Source organism: Macaca fascicularis, chromosome 14, assembly GCF_037993035.2.
Source record: "Macaca fascicularis isolate 582-1 chromosome 14, T2T-MFA8v1.1".
Taxonomy (NCBI): Eukaryota; Metazoa; Chordata; class Mammalia; order Primates; family Cercopithecidae; genus Macaca; species Macaca fascicularis.
In genome coordinates, this window is record NC_088388.1 from 28,746,458 (window position 1) to 28,756,252 (window position 9,795).

At 38.8% G+C, this 9,795-nt stretch overlaps 2 pseudogenes; one reads left to right on the forward strand and one right to left on the reverse strand.

The window, feature by feature from the left end:
* Positions 1 to 5,081, reverse strand: part of LOC102117270 (succinyl-CoA:3-ketoacid coenzyme A transferase 1, mitochondrial pseudogene) — a 41,707-nt pseudogene extending 36,626 nt beyond the window's left edge.
* Positions 5,082 to 5,144: 63 nt separating this feature from the next.
* LOC102123958 (succinyl-CoA:3-ketoacid coenzyme A transferase 1, mitochondrial pseudogene) lies at positions 5,145 to 7,798 on the forward strand (annotated as a pseudogene).
* The last annotated feature ends 1,997 nt before the right edge of the window (positions 7,799 to 9,795 follow it).

Sequence of the window (9,795 nt, forward strand, 5' to 3'; positions counted from 1 at the left end):
CCAATAACAGACAAACAGAGAGCCAAATCATGAGTGAACTCCCATTCAAAATTGCTTCAAAGAGAATAAAATACCTAGGAATACAACTTACAAGGGATGTGAAGGACCTCTTCAAGGAGAACTATAAACCACTACTCAATGAAATAAAAGAGGACACAAACAAATGGAAGAAGATTCCATGCTCATGGATAGGAAGAATCAATATCGTGAAAATGACCATACTGTCCAAGGTAATTTATAGATTCAATGCCATCCCCATCAAGCTACCAATGACTTTCATCAAGAATTGGAAAAAACTACTTTAAAGTTCATATGGAAGCAAAAAAGAGCCTGCATTGCCAAGTCAATCCTAAGTCAAAAGAACAAAGCTGAAGGCATCATGCTACCTTACTTCAAACTATACTACAAGGCTACAGTAACCATAACAGCATGGTACTGGTACCAAAAACGAGATATAGACCAATGGAACAGAACAGAGTCCTCAGAAATAATACCACACATCTACAACCATCTGATCTTTGACAAACATGACAAAAACAAGAAATGGGGAAAGGATTCCCTATTTAATAAATGGTGCTGGGAAAACTCACTAGCCATATGTAGAAAGCTGAAAGTGGATCCCTTCCTTACACCTTATATAAAAATTAATTCAAGATGGATTAAAGACTTAAATGTTAGACCTAAAACCATAAAAACCCTAGAAGAACACCTAGGCAATACCATTCAGGACATAGGCATGGGCAAGGACTTCATGCATAAAACACCAAAAGCAATGGCAACAAAAGTCAAAATTGACAAATGAGATCTAATTAAACTAAAGAGCTTCTGCACACCAAAAGAAACTACCACCAGAGTGAACATGTAACCTACAGAATGCGAGAAAATTTTTGCAATCTACTCATCTGACAAAGGGCTAATATCCAGAATCTACAAAGAACTCAAACAAATTTACAAGAAAAAAACAACCACATCAAAAAGTGGGCAAAGGATATGAACAGACACTTCTCAAAAGAAGACATTCATGCAGCGAACAGACACATGAAAAAATGCTCATCATCACTGGACATCAGAGAAATGCAAATCAAAACCACCATGAGATACCATCTCACACCAGTTAGAATGGCAATCATTAAAAAGTCAGGAAACAACAGGTGTTGGAAAGGATGTGGAGAAATAGGAACACGTTTACACTGTTGGTGGGACTGTAAACTAGTTCAACCATTGTGGAAGACAGTGTGGCAATTCCTCAAGGATCTAGAACTAGAAATACCATTTGACCCAACCATCCCATTACTGGGTATAAACCCAAAGGATTATAAATCATGCTATTATCAAGACATATGCACACATATGTTTATTGCAGCACTATTCACAATAGCAAAGATTTGGAACCAACCCAAATGTCCATCAATAATAGACTGGATTAAGAAAATATGGCACATATACACCATGGAATACTATGCAGCCATAAAAAGGATGAGTTCATGTCCTTTGTAGGGATATGGATGAAGCTGGAAACCATCATTCTCAGCAAACTATCACAAGAACAGAAAACCAAACACCGCATGTTCTCACTCATAGGTGGGAACTGAACAATGAGAACACTTGGACACAGGAAGGGGAACATCACACAGTGGGGCCTGTTGTGGAGTGGGGGAAGGAGGGAGGGATAGCATTAGGAGATATACCTAATGTAAATGACGAGTTAAGGGGTGCAGCACACCAACATGGCACATGTATACATATGCAACAAACCTGCACGTTGTGCACATGTACCCTAGAACTTAAAAGTATAATAATAATAAAAATAAAAAATAAAGCTAAAGGAAAAAATCAACTACAAAAAAAAGATCTGCACAGAGTCTTGGCCTTCTGAAAGCCTCCAGAAACAAAGCCAACTGACTGTACTCAACTTACATAACAGTTAAAGAAACACTAGCACTTGCACATGAGAAAGAATCAGTGCAAGAGCTCTGGCAACTCAAAATGCCACTGTGTGCCCTTACCTACAAATGAACACACTAGTACCCCAGAAATGGTTCTTAACCAGATTGAGATAACTGAAATGACAGCAACAGAATTCAGAATATGGGTGGCAAGGAAGTTCATCAAGATCAAGGAGAAAGTTGAAACCCAATCCAAGGAATAAAAGGAAAGCAGTTAAACAACCTGGGAGCTGAAAAATGAAATAATAATTTTAAGAAAAAACCAGAATAAACTTCTAGAACTGAAGAATTTACTTCAAAACTTTTATAACATAATCAGAAGCATAAACAGCAGAATCGACCAAGCTGAGGGAAAAATCTCAGAGCTTGAAGATTGGTTCTTTGAAGCAACTCGATCCAACAAAAACAAAGAAAAAATAATTTTAAAAAATGAACAAAACCTCTGAGAAATATAAGATTGTGTAATGAGACCAAATCTATGACTCATGAATATTTCTGAAAGAAAAAGAGAGAGAGTAACTTGGAAAACACATCTGAGAAAATAGTGCATGAAAATTTCCCTAATCTAGCTAGAGAGAAGGGCATACAAATTCAAGAAATACAGAGAACTGCTGCAAAATATTATACAAGCCAACCACTCCCAAGGAATATAATTATTAAATTCACCACGGTGAATACAAAAGAAAAAATATGGAAGGCAGCTAGAGGAAAAGGTCGGGTCAACTAAAAAGGGAACCTCATCAGGCAAGCAGCAGACCTCTCAACAGAAACCTTACAAACTAGGAGAGATTGGGGGCATGTTTAAGCATTCTTAGAAAAAAGAAATTCCAACCAAGAATCTCACATCCCACTAAGCTAAGTTTCTTGAGCAAAGGAGACATAAAATCCTTCTCAAACAAGCAAGCACTAAGGGAATTTGTTACCACCAGATCAGCCATACAAAAGGCCCTAAAAGGAATGGTAAACATGGACACAAAAGATTGAAACCTGCTACCACAAAAAAAAAAAAACCACACTCAAACGCATCACTCACAGGCAATATGAAGCAATTTTACAAGCAAGTCTACAAAACAAACAGCCAGCAATATGACAACAGAATCAAAATCTTGTATATTAACAATAACTCTGAATGTAAATTATCTAAACATCCATCTTAAAAGGCATAGAGTGGCAAGCTGTATAAAAAGACAAGAGCCAACTGTCTGCTGTCTTCAAGAGACACATCTCACATGTAATGACACCCACGGGCTAGAAATAAAGGAACGGAGAAAGATCTAACATGCAAATAAACAACAACAAAAAAGCAAGAGTCACGATTCTAATATCAGATAAACAGAGTTTAAGCCAACAACAACCAAGAAAAACAAAGAAGGGCATTACATAATGATAAAGGGTTTATTTCAACAAGAAAACTTTACTATCCTAATATATATGCACCTGACACTGGAGCACCCAGATTTATAATAACAAGTTTTTGACCTACAAAAAGATTCAGACAGCCACAAAATAACATAGGGGACTTCATCACCCAACTGACAGTGCCAAACAGATCACTGAGGCAGAAAACTAACAAAGATATTCTGAACTTAAACTTGACACTTGCCCAATTGGGCCTAATAGGCATCTACAGAATATTCCATCCAACAACCATAGAAAATATATTATTTTCATCTACACATGGAACATATTCTAAGATTGACCATATGTTTGGTCATAAGGCAAGTCGCAATAAATTCAAAAAAAATTAAGACATACTAAGCATACTCTTGGACCACAGTGCAAAAAAAAAATACCAATAATATCTCTCAAAACTATATAAGAACATGGAAAACAAACAATTTGCTTCTAAATAACTATTGGGTGAACAACAAAATTAGGGCACAAATTAAAAAGTTCCTTGAAATCAATGAAAATAGAGATACAACTCACCAAAATCTTTGGAATGCAGCTAAAACAGTGTTAAGAGGAAAGTTTATAATGCTAAATGCCTTCATGAAGAGGTTGGAAAGAGCTCAAATTAATGATATAACATTGTACCTTAAAGATATAGGGAAAAAAAAAGAATGATCCAACCCCAAAGATAGCAGAAGAAAAGAAATAACTAAAATCAGAGAACTGAATGAAATAGAGACCAAAAAGTCCATACAAAAGATTAATGAAACCAATAATTGTTTCTTCAAAGGAATAAACAAGACTGATAGATCACTAGCTACATTAACAAAGAAAAGAAAAAGGATCCAAATAAGCTCAATCAGAAATAACAAAGATGACATTACAAATGATCCCACAGACATACAAAACATCCTCAGAGACTACCATGAACACCTCTATGTACACAAATTAGAAAATCTAGAAGAAATAGATACATTTCTGGAAACACACAACCTCCAAAGATTTAACCAGGAAGAAAGTAAAAACCTGAACAGACAAATAACATGTTCCAAAACTGAATCAGCAATTTTAAAAACCTACCCACCTTCTTGTACCAAGGTCCCATACCCTGTGGGGGTGTAAAATGCAGGAACTCCAGCCCCGCCCGCACGGATCCTCTCCGCAAGTGTGCCCTGTGGTGTCAGCTCTACTTCTAATTCACCAGATAAGTACTGTCGTTCAAATTCTGCATTTTCTCCCACATATGAAGAGATCATGCGTTTTATCTGCTTGGACCGAAGCAAAAGCCCCAAACCAAAATTGTCAACCCCTGCGTTGTTGCTGACTGCAGTCAGTCCTTTTACTCCAGTTTTCAGTAAAGCACCTATAAGATTCTCTGGAATTCCACATTGCCCAAAACCACCAACCAAAACCGTTGCACCATCAGGAATGTCTTTTACAGCTTCTACTGGATCTGTATAAAACTTGGTATGGCGATGAGCACTGGTGGAAAAGGAACAAACACATCCCTTGTACCAGGCTCCCCTAGATCCGCGGGCAGAGGCGCAGAGCCGAAGGCCAGAGGAGAGGAGTTTGAGAGCCGCCATCTTCGGGCCTGAGGCAGGAGGAGGCTACCGGGTGGAGCGCGCGTTTGAGCGTCGGTGCGCGCTGTCCCGGGCGCAGCCGATTCACTGCGAAGAAAAGAGGGGCGGGCTGGAGCCTCCACAGCGCGGCTATGACGTCCTCCCGGCCTTTCGAGGAGCATCGCCCATCAAATACAACAAAGATGGCAGTGTTGCCATTACCAGTAAGCCAGGAGAGGCGAGGGAGTTCAATGGTCAGCACTTTATTTTGGAGGAAGCAATTACAGGGGATTTTGCTTTGGTGAAAACCTGGAAGGCGGACCGAGCAGGAAACGCGATTTTCAGGAAAAGTGCAAGGAATTTCAACTTGCCAATGTGCAAAGGTGAAGAAACCACAGTGGTAGAGGTTGAAGAAATTGTGGATATTGGAGCATTTGCTCCAGAAGACATCCATATTCCTCAGATTTATGTACATCGCCTTATAAAGGGAGAAAAATATGAGAAAAGAATTGAGCCTTTATCAATCCAGAAAGAGGGAGATGAGGAAGCCAAATCTGCTAAACCTGGAGATGACGTAAGGGAACGAATCATCAAGAGGGCCGCTCTTGAGTTTGAGGATGGCATGTATGTTAATTTGGGCATAGGAATCCCTCTCCTGGCCAGCAACTTTATCAGCCCAAATATGACTGTTCATCTTCAAAGTGAAAATGGAGTCCTGGGTTTGGGTCCACACCCACGACAACATGAAGCTGATGCAGATCTCATCAATACAGGCAAGGAAACAGTTACTATTCTTCCAGGAGCCTCCTTTTTCTCCAGCGATGAATCATTTGCAATGATTAGAGGGGGACATGTCGATCTGACAATGCTAGGAGCGATGCAGGTTTCCAAATATGGCTAACTGGATGATACCTGGGAAGATGGTGAAAGGAATGGGAGGTGCTATGGATGTAGTGTCCAGTGCCAAAACCAAAGTGGTGGTCACCATGGAGCATTCTGCAAAGGGAAATGCACATAAAATCATGGAGAACTGTACATTACCATTGACTGGAAAGCAATGTGTCAACCGCATTATTACTGAAAAGGCTGTGTTTGATGTGGACAAGAAAAAAGGGCTGACTCTGATTGAGCTCTGGGAGGGTCTGACAGTGGATGACACACAGAAGAGTACCGGGTGTGATTTTGCAGTTTCACCAAAACTCATGCCAATGCAGCAGATCGCAAATTGAAACATGAATATTTGTACCAGGCTGCGTGTTTTTCATTTTAAACACATAGGATTTAATTGAAAGGCCACCAGTAATCATAACTGTGTATTTAACAGGTGGTTTTTGATTAGTTTTCTTCTAGGGTTTCAGACTTTATGCATCCATATAAACTGTTCTCTAGGCATGCTGTGACATTTTAATAAAAAGCAAAAGGAGCATTTATAATTATCTCATTTGTTAAGTACCGAGAAGGTTGTCTTTATAATAGGTAATTATATTGAATGCATTTTCACTGAATATGGTATGTATGCTAAATTATATGAACCTTTCCCAAAGAAGGGCCCTATAAATTGATGTGGCTTTCCTCTTAACTATTAATTATTAATCCTGAAAGAAAGATAACATATTTGATTTTCTGGTTAGGAGAGTTGCTTTCATGTTTTTTTTTTTTCAACCTCCTCTGACTTTTCTTTTGGGGCTTCAGATTTTATGATTACATCTTGTCCCCCTAGAGCATCCCCCTTCTTCCCATACTGCTTTTAAACAGATGCCCAAGAAGGCAAGCAGGAATGTCTCTTGTGGGGGAGAGCAGGGAGAAATAATTAGTTCAAACCAACTATCTATCTGTGCTTTTCAAAGACTAAGGCATATTATAGGAATAGGAACAGAAGAAACTGATTCTTCTGTTTTCTCATTTTAAAACAGCCCAGTATTCCTTTGTATTCTCAAGGGTCCTTGAGAATATTTCTGTTATTGAGACCCTGTGGGCTACTTGTGCTGTACCTCCTCTCAAGCCAAGAAGGGCTGCAGGATAATTTACCATGAATCCTTAGTAGCAATGACAGCAGAGTTAAAACATAAAAGGTGCTTTACTTTCAGGCTCTCGTTTTGGTTCAGAAAAGATTTTAAATATTGAATGACACTTCTACAGACAACGATTTTTCTTCTGCCAAGGCTACTTCCTTTAACAAAGTGTCTTTAATTCAGCCTTGTCCAACTAGGGAAAATAATGATGGACAAGTCTAGGATTTGAAGTCAGTGAACTTTTAGTGTCAGGGAATAAACATGGTGGGTAGATCAGATTTGAAAGAAACTTCCTTAGAGGTATTCTCAATACTAGACAGGGGCCCATGGGAATGACTTCAGAAGCATCCCTGATAATAGATGGGTAAGAAGTCTAGGCACCCTGAAGAACAGGTGAGATAGCTGGCCTCTGGACAGAGGTAGGCATCGTACAGTACAATATATCATTCCTCTGGTCCTAAATATAGGAACTTATTCATGTTTTTAGGTGATAGTGGTCATTGAAACTCACTTCTCTTCAGGTGTAGCTACAATTGTGTAATATACAATATTAGAGAAAGGACAGGCTTTTAATAAGTAACACACACCATATATAAAATAGCCTTTCTGGCTGGCCACATGGTTAAATGCATACCTTCCCAGTACTGGGGGAAAAAAAACGACCTTTCTTAGAATGTGCAAGTTTCATGAGAGTAATATATTGATATGACTTTGAAAAGAATTGTTGATAGTTACATCTTCAAACTTGCTTATCATTCCAGTATGCGTCTTTAAGATATTGTGATTCTAAGTAGATGACTTTATATTCTTGATTAAAGAGTGCTATACTTGCTAAGAAATGCATTAAGGAATATAATAAATATTCCAAAGTGAAAAAAAAAAAAAACCTACCAACCTAAAAGAGCCCAAGAATAGATTAATTCTGACATGATGTGGCTCTGTGTGCCCACCCAAATCTCATCTTGAATTGTAATCTGAATTGTAATCCCCAGGTGTTGGGGGACGGGCCTCATAGGAGGTGATTAGATTATTGTGACGGTCCCCCTATGCTGTTCTCATGATAGAGAGAGAGTTCTCATGAGATCTGATGATTGTATAAGGGGCTTTCCCCCCTTCACCCATTCTTCTCTCTCTCGTCACCATGTGAAGAAGAATCTGTTGCTCTCCCTTCTGCCGTGATTGTAACCTTCCTGAGGCCTCCCCAGCCATGTGGAACTGCAATTAAACCCTTTTGCTGTATTAATTACCCAATCTCAGGTATTTCTTTATAGAAGCATGAGAACAGACTAATACAGATTCACAACCACATTCTACCAGTCATACAAAGAATTGATATGAATCCTACTGAAACTATTTCAAAACATTTAGGAAAGAGGGCTTCTCCCTAACTCATTCTTTTTTTTTTTTTTTTTTTGAGACGGAGTCTCGCTCTGTCACCCAGGCTGGAGTGCAGTGGCCGGATCTCAGCTCACTGCAAGCTCCGCCTCCCGGGTTCACGCCATTCTCCTGCCTCAGCCTCCCGAGTAGCTGGGACTACAGGCGCCTGCCACCTCGCCCGGCTAAGTTTTTGTATTTTTAGTAGAGACGGGGTTTCACTGTGTTACCCAGGATGGTCTCGATCTCCTGACCTTGTGATCCGCCCGTCTCGGCCTCCCAAAGTGCTGGGATTACAGGCTTGAGCCACCGCGCCCGGCCTACTCCCTAACTCATTCTATGAAGTCAGCATCATCCTGATATCAAAATCTGTCAGAGACACAACAAAAAAAAGAAAACTTTAGGCCAATATCCATGATGAAGATAAACACAAAAATCCTCAGCAAAATACTAGCATACCAAATCCGGTAGCACATCAAAAAGTTAATTCACCATGATCAAGTAGGCTTTATTCCTGGGATGCAAGGTTAATTCAACACACACAAATCAATAAATGTGATTCACCACACAAGCAGAATCAAAAACAAAAATCATATGATTATCTCAGAGATGCAGAAAAATATTTCAATAAAATCCAACATTTCATCATGATAAAAATCCTCAACAGACTAGGCAGCAAAGGAACACACTTCAAAATAAGAAGCGCCATCTATGACAAATCCACAACCAACATTATACTGAACAGGCAAAAGCTGGTACCATTTCCCAGGAGAACTGGAACAAGACAAGGATGCCTACTCCCACCACTCCTATTCAACATAGTAGAGGGAGGCCTAGCCAGAGCAATCAGTCAGAGAAAGAAATAAAGTCATCCAAATAGGAAAATAAAAACTCAAACTATCTCTCTTTGCTGATGATATATTTCTATACATAGAAAACCCTAAAGATTCTCCCAAAAGGCTCCTGGAACTGTAAACATATTCAGTAAAGTTTCAGGATGTGAAATAATTGTATAAAAATTAGTAGCATTTCTATACATCAGTGACATTCTAGCTGAGAACAAAGTCAAGAACACAATCCCATATACAATAGCCACAAAAAATGAAGCATCTAGGAATGTATATAACCAAGGATGTGAAAGATCTCTACAAGAAGAATGACAAAACACTGCTGAAATAAATCAGAGATGACACAAATCTATGGAAAAATATCCTATGCTCACTGATTTGAAAAATCACTATTGTTAAAATGGTCATACTGCCCAAAGCAATTTACAGATTCATTCCTATCCCTATCAAAATACCAATGTCATTTTTCACAGAATTAGAAAAATCTACTCTGAAATTCATATGGAACCAAAAAAGTATCCAAATAGTCAAAGCAATCCTAAACAAAAAGAACAAGCCAAAAGCATCATATGACCAGATTTTAAACTATACTCTAAGGCTAAGAAGCCAAGCCAGCATGGTACTGGTACAAAAACAGACACATAGAAAAATAGAACAGAAT